Consider the following 12,680-nt stretch of genomic DNA (forward strand, 5'->3'; position numbering starts at 1 on the left):
CCTGGCAGTCTCCTAGCACACAATTAGCGCAGTGTTGGTTCGTGCGAAAGGAATTCAACATCTGCCCATCTATTATGTCAGCAAGACATGGCTAGGAGCCGAAACAAGGTATTTGCCACTGGAAAAATTAGCATTGGCCTTAATGATGGCCTCTAGCAAATTGGCACACTACTTTCACGCCCACACCATAGTCGTCCTCACAGTTTTCCCACTAAAAACTCTGTTTGAAAGGGCGAACTTTTCTGGGCGAATTTTAAAGTGGGCAGTAGAGTTGGGACAATTCGACATCAAGTTCCAACCCAGAACCGCAGTAAAGGCCCAATCTTTGGCAGACTTCGTTGCAGAGTTTACTCCTGGAAGTCATCATATCTGCCCAATCGACCTAACTGGCACAACCAAACTAGGGATAGAAGTTGACGCAGGAATAGTGCAACCCCTAGTACAGGATACTCAGTCAGACGCCAAGACAGATCAAAGCAAAGCAAGGAAGGAAGAGCCAAACCACTACACCAAATCAAGACTCACCAACAAATAAAGACTTGGTACAATCAGATAGCGAGGGACAGACAGCAAGCATGGACCTTGAAGAAAACACCAGCGACATTCTTGATCCCACAACATCATCTGACCCCTCCACTTGCTGGAAGTTGTTCGTTGGAGAGATGTGGAAGCTCTTTGTGGATAGAGCATCCAACCAGCATGGTGCAGGACTTGGCATAGTCCTCATCTCTCCAGACGGCTTAGTAGTGGAGCAGGTAATCAGCCTTGGCTTCCCAGCATCAAACAACGAAGCAGAGTATGAAACGCTTCTTGCAGGCCTCAAATCAGCATTCTGTATGAAGGCCAACGAACTAATGGTCTACAGCGACTCACAGCTGGTGGTAAACCAAATTTCTAGCGACTATGAAGCAAAGGATGACAAGATGGCCAAGTACCAAGAATTGGTCAGAATAGAGATCAAAAAATTCGAAGTAGTAAGGATAGAGCAAATTGGTAGGGAGGAAAACAGCAGAGCAGACGAACTAGCAGGCTTCGCCTCAATGGCAGACACCTCCATCCCTCATCCACTACTGATTGACTACCTACCTAGACCAAGCATTGAAGACCCCGAAGCAGAAGAGGTATGTTGCGCAGAACTAGGCCCCTCTTGGATGGATCCCATCATCCTGTTCTTAAAAGACGGCATCCTACCGGAAGAAAAGAAAGAAGCCAACAAAATTAGAGCAAAGTCACAGCGATTTTGGCTCTCCCCATCTTTGGCATTATACAAAAAGTCATTCTCAGGACCTTACCTAAAGTGTGTTCATCCCAGTAAAGTGGAAGCATTCTTGTTCGAAATACACGAAGGGGTGTGCGGAAGCCATCAAGGTGGAAGATCGCTAGCTTACAGGGCCATTTCGCAAGGATACTGGTGGCCATACATGCAGGCAGACTCGGAGAAATATGTGAAGAAGTGCGAGAAATGCCAGAAATTCGCACACCAAATACATCAACCAGCTAGAGAACTCCTACCATTAACTAGCCCATGGCCTTTCGTAATGTGGGGCTTGGACATAGTAGGACCACTTCCAACAGCACCCGGAAACAGGAAGTTCTTTCTTGCAGCAACAGACTATTTCACAAAGTGGGTGGAAGCAGAAGCATTGGCATTAATCAAAGAAAAAGATGTGAAGAAGTTCGTTTGGCAGAATATCATCACTCGGTTTGGCATACCAAAAGCCCTAATCTCAGACAACGGCATCCAGTTCGACGGCAGAATCTTCAGAGGCTTTTGTGAAGAGTACAAGATAGAGTTCTACAATTCTACACTGGCATATCCCCAAGTAAATGGTCAGGCAGAAGCATCAAACAAGATAGTATTGGATGGACTGAAGAAACGATTAGAAAAAGCCAAAGGCAAGTGGGCAGAGGAACTCCCTCATGTTTTATGGGCTTACCGTACTACACCACGACGATCAACTGGAGAAACACCATTCTCCTTAGCTTATGGTATGGAAGCAGTGATCCCACCGGAAGTTGGTCTCCCCACAATTCGAAGTGAAAATTTTGATCCTGACTTGAATGGAGAAGCCATAACTTTGGAACTCGACCTTGCAGAGGAAGGAAGAGAAAGAGCACTGGTTCACATCGCCTCATATCAACAAGAGTTATCCAGGAAATACAATAAAAAGTTCATCCAAGACAATTCAAGATCGGAGATTGGGTACTGCGCAAAGTGATGGGAAACACCTTGATACCAGGAGATGGCAAGTTAGGGCCAAACTAGGAAGGTCCTTACAAAGTGGTTGGGTTAGCAGGCAAAGGGGCATACCACCTAGAAGACAAGGACGACAAAGCAATCCCTAGGCCATGGAACACGGCCAATCTCAAGTTATTTTATTTTTAGCTTTCTTCTTTTCAAACATGTGTAATTTCTTTTTCCTCAATAAAATAATCAATTCTTTTCAGCATGAGTTGTTCTCTGTAAAAGTTAGCTTTCGTGAAGTTTAGGTACATTGCAAACATTTTATTCTAAGTTGGCTGGAAAAACTAACTTAGAGGTTGGCTGGAATAAACCAACATCCCTCCTAAGCCCAAGATAAGGATCCAGGCTGTAGGACGTTTGGTCGGAATAACCAAACATTTTATTCTAAGTTAGCTGGAAAAACTAACTTAGAGGTTGGCTGGAATAAACCAACACCCCTCCTAAGCCCAGGATAAGGATCCAGACTGCAGGACGTTTGGTCGGAATAACCAAACATTTTATTCTAAGTTAGCTGGAAAAACTAACTTAGAGGTTGGCTGGAATAAACCAACACCCCTCCTAAGCCCAGGATAAGGATCCAGCCTGCAGGACGTTTGGTCGGAATAACCAAACATTTTATTCTAAGTTGGCTGGAAAAACTAACTTAGAGGTTGGCTGGAATAAACCAACATCCCTCCTAAGCCTAGGATAAGGATCTAGGCTGCAGGACGTTTGGTCAGAATAACCAAACATTTTATTCTAAGTTGGCTGGAAAAACTAACTTAGAGGTTGGCTGGAATAAACCAACATCCCTCCTAAGCCCAGGATAAGGATCCAGGCTGCAGGACGTTTGGTCGGAACAACCAAACATTTTATTCTAAGTTGGCTGGAAAAAACTAACTTAGAGGTTGGCTGGACTAAACCAACACCCCTCCTAAGCCCAGGATAAGGATCCAGGCTGCAGGACATTTGGTCGGAACAACCAAACATTTTATTCTAAGTTGGCTCGAAAAAACTAACTTAGAGGTTGGCTGGACTAAACCAACACCCCTCCTAAGCCCAGGATAAGGATCCAGCCTGCAGGACGTTTGGTCGGAATAACCAAACATTTTATTCTAAGTTGGCTGGAAAAACTAACTTAGAGGTTGGCTGGAATAAACCAACATCCCTCCTAAGCCCAGGATAAGGATCTAGGCTGCAGGACGTTTGGTCAGAATAACCAAACATTTTATTCTAAGTTGGCTGGAAAAACTAACTTAGAGGTTGGCTGGAATAAACCAACACCCCTCCTAAGCCCAGGATAAGGATCCAGGCTGCAGGACGTTTGGTCGGAACAACCAAACATTTTATTCTAAGTTGGCTGGAAAAAACTAACTTAGAGGTTGGCTGGACTAAACCAATACCCCTCCTAAGCCCAGGATAAGGATCCAGGCTGCAGGACGTTTGGTCGGAATAACCAAACATTTTATTCTAAGTTGGCTGGAAAAACTAACTTAGAGGTTGGCTGGATTAAACCAACGCTTAGTACTCTTTAGCCAAAGTAAGGACATCGGCTAAAGAGTGGTTGGCTGGATTAAACCAACTTTTAGTACTCTTTAGCCGAAGTAAGGACATCGGCTAAAGAGTGGTTGGCTGGATTAAACCAACTCTTAGTACTCTTTAGCCGAAGTAAGGACATCGGCTAAAGAGTGGTTGGCTGGACTAAACCAACTTTTAGTACTTTTTAGCCGAAGTAAGGACATCGGCTAAAGAGTGGTTGGCTGGATTAAACCAACTCTTAGTACTCTTTAGCCGAAGTAAGGACATCGGCTAAAGAGTGGTTGACTGGATTAAACCAACTTTTAGTACTCTTTAGCCAAAGTAAGGACATCGGCTAAAGAGTGGTTGATTGGATTAAACCAACTCTTAGTACTTTTTAGCCGAAGTAAGGACATCGGCAAAGAGTGCTTGGCTGAATTTAACCAACTTTTAGTACTCTTTAGGCGAAGTAAGGACATCGGCTAAAGAATGGTTGGCTAGTAAGCTCAATCAGATTGGTCAGATGAGACCGGAATAAAGTATCTCAGCCATTCTGCTATTAGAAAGTAAGAATTTAAACCGAGATAACAGTTGGAAGTGAAAAGATCATGGAAAAGTCATTACAAATACAAACATACAGATCAACCGAAATAAGAAAAAGGAATTTTTCATTCATCAAAGAGCAAATACAAAGGGGGGTCCTTAGCCCGGTTACAAGTCCAAGAAAAAGAAAAATACAAAATTAGTCAAAAAGATCACCGAGATCAGCTTCAATTTCAACACCGACTCCGGTTTCAGAGGGACGAACAGTCTCAGTTGGAAGCATGGTCTCTGTTGGAAGCATATTTTCGGCTGTCCAGTCTTCGACTACTGGCTCCAACCGAGCTAATTGATCGTTGATAGCCGCGTTGACAACCAGAGTCTCAGTTTGCTCATCTTCTTCTTCATCGTCAGACGCATCAAGAAATTGTTTCTGGAGGTCGGCAGCATACTCCGCCAGTGAGGCTGGAATGAAATACTGCGGAGCATTGTAGACATCGGTGTCAGACCCACAACCGAGCTGTTCCACAGCACCCCTCCAGCCGCATTTGAAGAACAAGTCCTTCGCAGCTTCACACTGTTGGATGTACGCAGCCTCGCCATCCTTGAAACCCTTCACCACGGCGTCCTCAGCCTTCTTCTTCAGAACTGTTATTTCGGCGTCTTTAGCGCCCTCAAGCTGTGCCATCTCCCACAAATATTTGTCTTTCACTTCGGTAATAGCTCGCCGTTTATCACTGTCAGCCGAGGCAACTAGTCCAGCTAGACGTGTTACCTCAGCCTCCAGCTCAGCCATCCTTTGTTGAGAGCGTGTTAGTTCGGCAGTCTTGGCTTCGCCTTCCACCATTGCCTGTCTCATTGTTTTTCGGAGCTCCAAAACTTTCCTATGTGCAATGTTGTTCTTCTGAATGGCCTGCAAAATAATAACTCTCTTTAGCCGGACTAACAGTTGAGAAAAAGTTAGACAAAGAAAACAGAGAGCCACCTACCAGGATCATTGATTTTGTTGATGACCGGATGGCCTTCAGCTCGGTGTTTAGTTGCTTGTTGTGGTGCTCCATATCCTTTGGAAGGCAAACACTCTTGGCTAGATTGAAAGCCATCAAGTGATCCTTCTCAGCAACAACCGAGTCATTTTCCTGGATATTTCGGTTTTGAAATGTGAGAATTGGAGCCCATTTGGAGGAGTCAGCTCAGTCAGATTGCTCCGGTTGAAGGCTGGGTTGAGGGCTTGGTGGAAGGATGGACTCATCTTCGTCGACTAGGCATTGCTCGGTTTGGCTTGTCCGAGCACGCTTGTTTGCCCGAGATGAGGATGGTTGCTGGGATGGAAGGGCTACCACGGTCTCAGTCGTCTGACCGGTTTGTGGTACCTCGGGTCTGTTAGTTTCGGTTAGAAGCGCCCTTACTCTGTTCCTTTTAGCCATTTCTTCTTCAGCAGTCAATGGGATTAATCTGATTTCTGGCAAGGTTGGGTCCGGTTCTGGGGCCTCCTCTAGCAGAAAGTCGGTCACCCTCGCTTTTCGATGGCCGCTGTATCTATAGGTCGGCTCGAACTTTAGCAGCTTGGCCCAACTACGTTCTGGATACCGTAGTGCGGCGCGCAAGGTCGCTAGATCTGGGTAGCTGTATAGAGAATGGAGGTGGGCAGAATCTGCGAAAGAAGACAACTGTTAGTTCGGCTGAAAGATTGAAAAACCAAAATATAGTAAAGCACGGAAGAAAACCGAAGTAAATATACCGGGTTCTCCTTTTTTCCAGTTTATACGTTGGCCAGGAATCTGGGCTTGATGATCCTCAAAGTTCCCAGACACCCAGAAAAAATCGTCATCGTTTAAGTCTTTATCCGGTGTATATTTTATTATCTTCTCTCAGCGACGGCGTATTCTTAAATAGTAGACCCACCCATCTTCTTTTGAACCAATGGAGTATTGGTGGAAGATTTCAGCCAGACCGAGGTTGAGACCGGCTTGGCGGTTTAGTTCGGCTATTCCTATTATGATACGGTATGAATTGGTGGATAGTTGGGTTGGGCATAGTCTGGTTTGCCTAAGAAACTCACAAATTAAGGGTTGGACTGGAAATCGTAGTCCGGTTTCAATTATAGACAAAAGGGTGAAGGGAACAAAGCCTTCATTTCCCCAGGGTATGACATCTTTTTCGGCTAAAATCAAGTAGACGTCATCGGGTATATTGTAATCTTTTCGGAATTCGGCTAGGCCGCCCGGAGTATTTACTAAATATCTATACTTCCCCATTTGTTGTATAAATTATGAATAAATTAGATCAGTACAAAAATTGTGCTCAGTAGCTCGGTTAGGCGCGCAGAGGAGTGCCTGGGCGACCTAAGTCTGCAAAGTGAAGAGCAAAGGTGTTAAGCACAGATCATTGGGTTGTGCTACAAATTAAAAGCAAAAACGTCCTACTTCGGCTTTGTGGATACTACAGCTTCTATCTCGATTTCTGCAAGGTGTTAGGTAGCTCGGTTTGAGCAGGGCTTTATTAGCTCGGCCTTGGCAAGCGTCTCGATATATCGGTTGTGGAAACGATTTTGTTAGACCGGTTGATCGTCTAGGGGCAGCTTTCTGAGTTCGGTCTAAAAGACTAAGAAAGCTGGTATAGCCCCGAAGGCCTAAGATCGATTGGAGTTCAGGTATTTCAGTGTGATTAAGTGCAAAATTAGTTCAGTTGGTTACCTCGGCTAAGGTCTATCAAGAAGTGGTTTGACTTATTCAAAGCTACTGGTGTGAACATGAAGTGTTAGTCCGGTTGTACGCTGACTAGACTTTTACCTAGCTTAAACAGTATCCTAGTTCGGTTGCATCATGATTTTGGATCAAAAACCAGTTTCCTACAGGATATTTCGTATACTCATGTGTTCTATTGTAGAGTTTTTTCCATAAAAGTACAGAGCAAAGCACAACAGAAAAAGTGTTTGCAAAAAGCACACAAAACAAAATATGGATTGAACAAATACGAAAACAAACAGAGCAAGAAAAATGGATATGCTTACCAGATTGAAGTAGAAGACCTGGAGATGGAAGCAACGGCAGTAAAAGAGGCACACGAAACAAGCTTCACAGTTGCAAAAGTTGGAAAGCAATGAAGCTTGGAAGGGAGAATGAGGGAAATAAGAAATGCAGTGGTGAAACCAAAGATGAGGAGATTGTTTTGTGAAAAGGACGAAAGTGGAAGGGCGGGAACTGTTCAAATTTCGCGAAGTACGAGGGCGACGGGATAGCTGTAGAGGGCCAATCAGCGCCTGCCACGTGTCATTGGAATAAGAAGCGATTCAGTTGCTGTGATTGAAGAGACGTTTTGACCGAACAAGCAAAGCCCGGTATGAAATTAGCTAGGCTGGAAAGGCTAAAGGGTTTTTTAGCTCGGCTTGAAAGGCTTAAAAACTTCAGCTCGGCTGATAGATAGGTAATCCCTATCATGCTGCGCAGATGGAATTAAGGGGCAATTGATAGGGTAAATTTTGTGAAAATTGGGCCGAGCTGGGAGATGGTCATTATGTCCCACAATATGAAGGGCTGAGTAAAAAGGCCGTAAAGTTACTTCGGCCCAAGAGAGGTAAAGAATTACTCCGGCCCGAGATAAATGTAATGTTACTCCGGTCCGGAAGCGACTTGGGGTTAGGCCGGTCTCAGAATTAGTCCGGTCATGGCGTATTGTGGTTAGAACGGTTAGAACCTTGCTAATCGGTAGCTCGGTCTAAACACACCATGGTTTGTACATAAGAGAACCGAGATAAGACGTAGCGAAAGGAAGAACCGAACTAAGGATAGTTCGGCCTACTCTGCGGCTCAGCATAGCCATGATCACTTCGGTCGTGTTGGAGTTCGGCCATGGTAAAAACCATCTCACTTGGTTTAAGCAGTGAGGGGGGTGTTGAAGGATAAGCATTATCTTTCAGGAGTATGAATCCTAGGAGGACTCTGCATGGAGGAGTAGAAGTCCTACTAGGATTGTGCCATACGAAACCTATAAAAGCTCACAAACATCACCTTCGGAGAGGTAACACACAATTTTGCTTTCTGAATACACAGAGCTTTGTCTATTTGTCAAGCTTGCTGACTTAGGCATCGGAGAGGTTTCCGACATACACCCGCCGGCTAGCTCACGTTTGTGTTTTCAGGTGATAAAGTGACGACGTACGGAGGAGAGTAGACTTGGTCAACAGGATTATACAATAAGGTTTATTTCTTTCCCATACAGAAAGGTAAAACATTGGAAACTCGTAAACATGACCTCTAAATTTACTCATGCTAGAAATGATTTAAAAATTTCAACTTTTTGTCAATTTTGAACCAAATTTAAGTGGGTCCACACACTTGTTGTAGCGGATTTTTGGAGTAGTGTGTTCACCTCCGTGTATAGACGAACACCAAACTTCACCAAACTTGAGTTCAATCGAAACTATTAAGCAATGAATGGAAAATTGACTCCAAAAGTTGCCCATTGAAACATTGGTTGAAGAATTGTAACTAGTTTTTAAGGCTTCCAAATGTTTGTCCCATAAAGATTTTTTGTGTAGACCTTGTTGTGTTTATGTGGTCCAACTTTGGACTTGGGTTTACCCAAGGTTTTGTTATTCCCCAGTGGATGTATGTATGTGTAAATAAAATAAACAATAAAATAAAAATAATCTAGAAAATAATTTCATAAATTAAATTCTAAATTAACTGCTTATAGAAACTTTAAACGTCGAGACTTGCGTTGGACACAATCTCCTTAAAGTATATTTCGCCCTTGCTCCGATGCTTCGAGTTTTAATGGCGTCTACTTCCAGGATGCAACGACTACTATTTGATTTTGCAGCACTACAAAATTAAGTCTTGTGAACCAAAACTCTGTTGTGTCCCTCTTTTTCTTCCTAAAAAATAAATGCAGAGCAGATGCAGAAACATGAGGACGAAAAGAAGAAGAAGAAAGAAGAAATGCTCTTAAAAAATTCGATGGAATGAAATGTTGGAATGTAGGCTATTTATAGGAAACTTGGTGACTTTCCAGAATAGGTACCAATAGGAAAAACCTGTTCGGAATAGAAACAGATCTGTTCGGGTGGAATATGCACCTGTTTTAGTGGACTTTATGAACCTGTTTGGATGTGTTTGGGTGATGGGAAAAAAGAAATGGACCAATTTATTTTGAATTTTGAAATCAAAATTAAAAATAAATAAATAAATTACAAATGTTTTTGGCTCAAAAAGATAAATATTGGGCCAAACAAGCCCAACCTCGCAACCCAGTATGCTCGACTAATCAGAGGTGTGTCGCGTGTAATTTTTGTTTTGGGTCAATGGGTCAATAGGTCTAGAAAACTTTACCCATAACCTCACATTTCCACAAACTTGGGTACTCCTTGGTGTCCATCCCAAGCTAGAGTATATAAACTCATTCAAATCCTTAAGCCTTTACAATGTGGGACAAGCACATTTCACAAATGTGTAGGAAACCCACCTAAAACTATTTCTACGAACCCGAAAACACGCGTTGAATACTCATTCATCTAGAAATGGTTTTGAACAACCAAATACACGATATTATTTACTACACAACATTAAACATGAACCCAATTAGTAACATTAAAAATAACGCTTGGGTCTCACCTTAATTTGCTCAAAGTTAACAAAAAATAAAATTTTTCCAAAATCATTTTTCAACAGTTTTGTGGATGGGGTAGGATCCTGCCAAAGTGGGCTTGAGTAAGCGAGCAGTCCCAATTTTGGATGTAGGTGTATGTGGGTCAAATCGATTCGAGAATATAAATATATTTTTTGAATAAAATTTACTTATTTTTATTTTTATTTAAATAAATTTTCAAAAAATATGTCTAGTTACCATCAATTGTGTTTGCTTTCTGGCATTTGTTCACCGTATGAGGCACCTATTAGCTTCGTTTTGTAGACACCCCATTTTTGACCGTCCTCAAGACTTGGACGTCACTGTTTGAACACACGGTGATCTTCCATGTTTGTGTTTGTTTGGAGTTCCCGGAGGTCTCGGCTCGCGCGCCTTGCCTCAGGATCCCCGAACTCGACCGTTTAGTGTCTGGTTTTGCACCAAACACTTGCATCTTGCCTTGGAGGGGCAGAGTGGGGCTTGTAGACCATCCCCACCCATCACCGGCAGTGGCTAGATGCCACCGGCTGGTTTTTGCTGCCACCGGCAATATAGTTTGCCGGCCGGCACTATTTGTTGCCGGTCAGCACTATTTAGTGCCGACCGGCACTCTTTTTGGCCAAGATGGCATTTTTTGCCGGCCGATTGCTGTTCATCTGCTTTTGCAGATATTTTTAGACAGCTGTATTGCTTTTGCTCCCCTCCATACACGTGTATGGAGGGATCTCCCTCTTGCAAGGCTTGTCTTGTAAGCTTTACAAGAGGGATATAGAGGGAGGCTCTCTCTAAGGCAAAGGAGGGCTTTTAGACATTTTTGACGAGAGAAGACAGAGGAGAGCTCTGGTTTTTCCTAGGGTTAGGGTTAGATACACTCACCTATCTCTCTTTTCCTCTCATTTTGCACACTAGGTGTTTTGTGTCTCACTATTGCACACAAACACCTAGTGTTTCACCTTCCTCTTGGAGCTGAGGTTCTAAAGAGTGTGTTTTGAAGTTTTGGTGTTGGATTCAAGCCAAAGGAGGCCATTGGAGCACCATTGTTGAAGAGGACTACAAGGGTGAGAAACTAGTCCCTTTTCCCCCATTTTTGCATTGATTTTCCACCTGTCTTAGAGCTGTTTTTGTGATTATTGTATAACATAAAAAAGTTCTTTTTTTAAGCCCTATTTGTTGTTTATTAAGAGTGTTTTGTTGTTTGAGGGTTGTTGACCACCCTTAGGCCTCAAAAGGCCTCATTTTGAGCCATTTTGTGCTAGCTCCGGGATTTTGGTGTTGAGGTCTCTTCACCACTGAAATCTTGAGGGATTTTAGTGGTGAAGATGATGCTTTGAAGTCCTAAGAAGGAGAGGGCCACCCCCTGTCCTTGTTGTCCTTGAAAAGGACATATTTTGGCCTCTTAAGGAAGCCTATGCTTGAGTGTGTGTTGAGCATATTTGGTTTGTTTTTCATGCTTATATATCCATGATATAACATGATTTCTAGTTGGTTTTGGAACTTCATGCATGTTTAGCATAGTTGCCATGTAATGCCTTATTTGTGCCTTAACATGTTCTAGGTTGTTAGCCTTTGTTGGAGCATGTTTTAGGCTTGCATTTGTGAAGATTATGTGCTTATTTTGCCATGTTTTAGCTCTGTCCATAATCGTTTGGGTTGATCATTGCATGCATTATATAGCTCCTTTGTATTTGGGCTTGTTGGCCTTGAGTATGTGCATGTGTAGCATGCCATCTTTGCATTGTTTTGATGATTTGGAATCATCCTACATGCTATTTCAGTCCCATTTCCATGCTTGTTGGATTGCCTTGCATGTCTCTTTAATGCTTTGAAAGCATGTTTTGCAATGCTCCATGTTTTGGTGCCTTTGCATGCCTTTGAATTTGAGCCACTTAGACGCCATCTAAGGAGTCCTTTGGCCTTGTTTTAACATGCTAAAAATCTGTTTTTAGTTGTATAATGCATGCCATGTTTGGTCATGTTAAGTGTAGTTCAATGCCTTATTGATTTGCTTTGAACACTTGGACTATTTGTTGCATGTTTTGGCTTGATTTTGTTGCTTGGTTTGGCACCATCCTAACATGATTTTAGGGCTCGTGTTGCATGCCAATTATCCATGTTTCCTCCTTTCAAGTGTGCTTGAATGTTGTTTGATTTGTGCTTAAGTGTTGGCCCTTATGTGCATGTGTGTGTGCATGCCATTTAGCCTTCATTTTATAGCACTTTGGCTACTGTTTTAGGCCTTTTTTAGAGTTGTCTAATTCATGTATAAGTCCATCTTTCCATTTATTTACATTGCCATATGTATGCTTGTATGTTTGCATAAGTGCTTTGCCATGCCATGTTGCATCCTTAGCTTGTATGCCTAGGTTGCGTTGCATCTTGCATGCATGCCTTGTCCCTTGAATTGGTGATAGGAATAGGGCCTAATTTGTTTGATTGGTTTGCATGCATTTGAAATCAAAGTTGCATACTTGGTTCTTTGGGCCATCATGCATGGAAATGCGTGATTGGTGGTCCGAGAACCGAGGCACATGTCCCTTTGAGTCATTACAATGATAAGAGACATGTTTGGTGCATACATGCCTTGAATTGTGCTGCCATGCTTTGTTTTGCCCTCTGTTGCTGTGAATTGCAGGTTCTGCAGGAATACTCTGCCGACCGGCAGTGTAATGTGCCGACCGGCACAATTTTCTCTGCCGACAGACCCTATTTTGTGCCGATGGCCATACTACACTGCCGGTGGCAATTTCAACCAGCCGATGATGATCCTCTC

This window comes from Camellia sinensis, chromosome 6 (assembly GCF_055761805.1).
Source record: "Camellia sinensis isolate YWXY chromosome 6, ASM5576180v1, whole genome shotgun sequence".
NCBI classification, from domain to species: domain Eukaryota; kingdom Viridiplantae; phylum Streptophyta; class Magnoliopsida; order Ericales; family Theaceae; genus Camellia; species Camellia sinensis.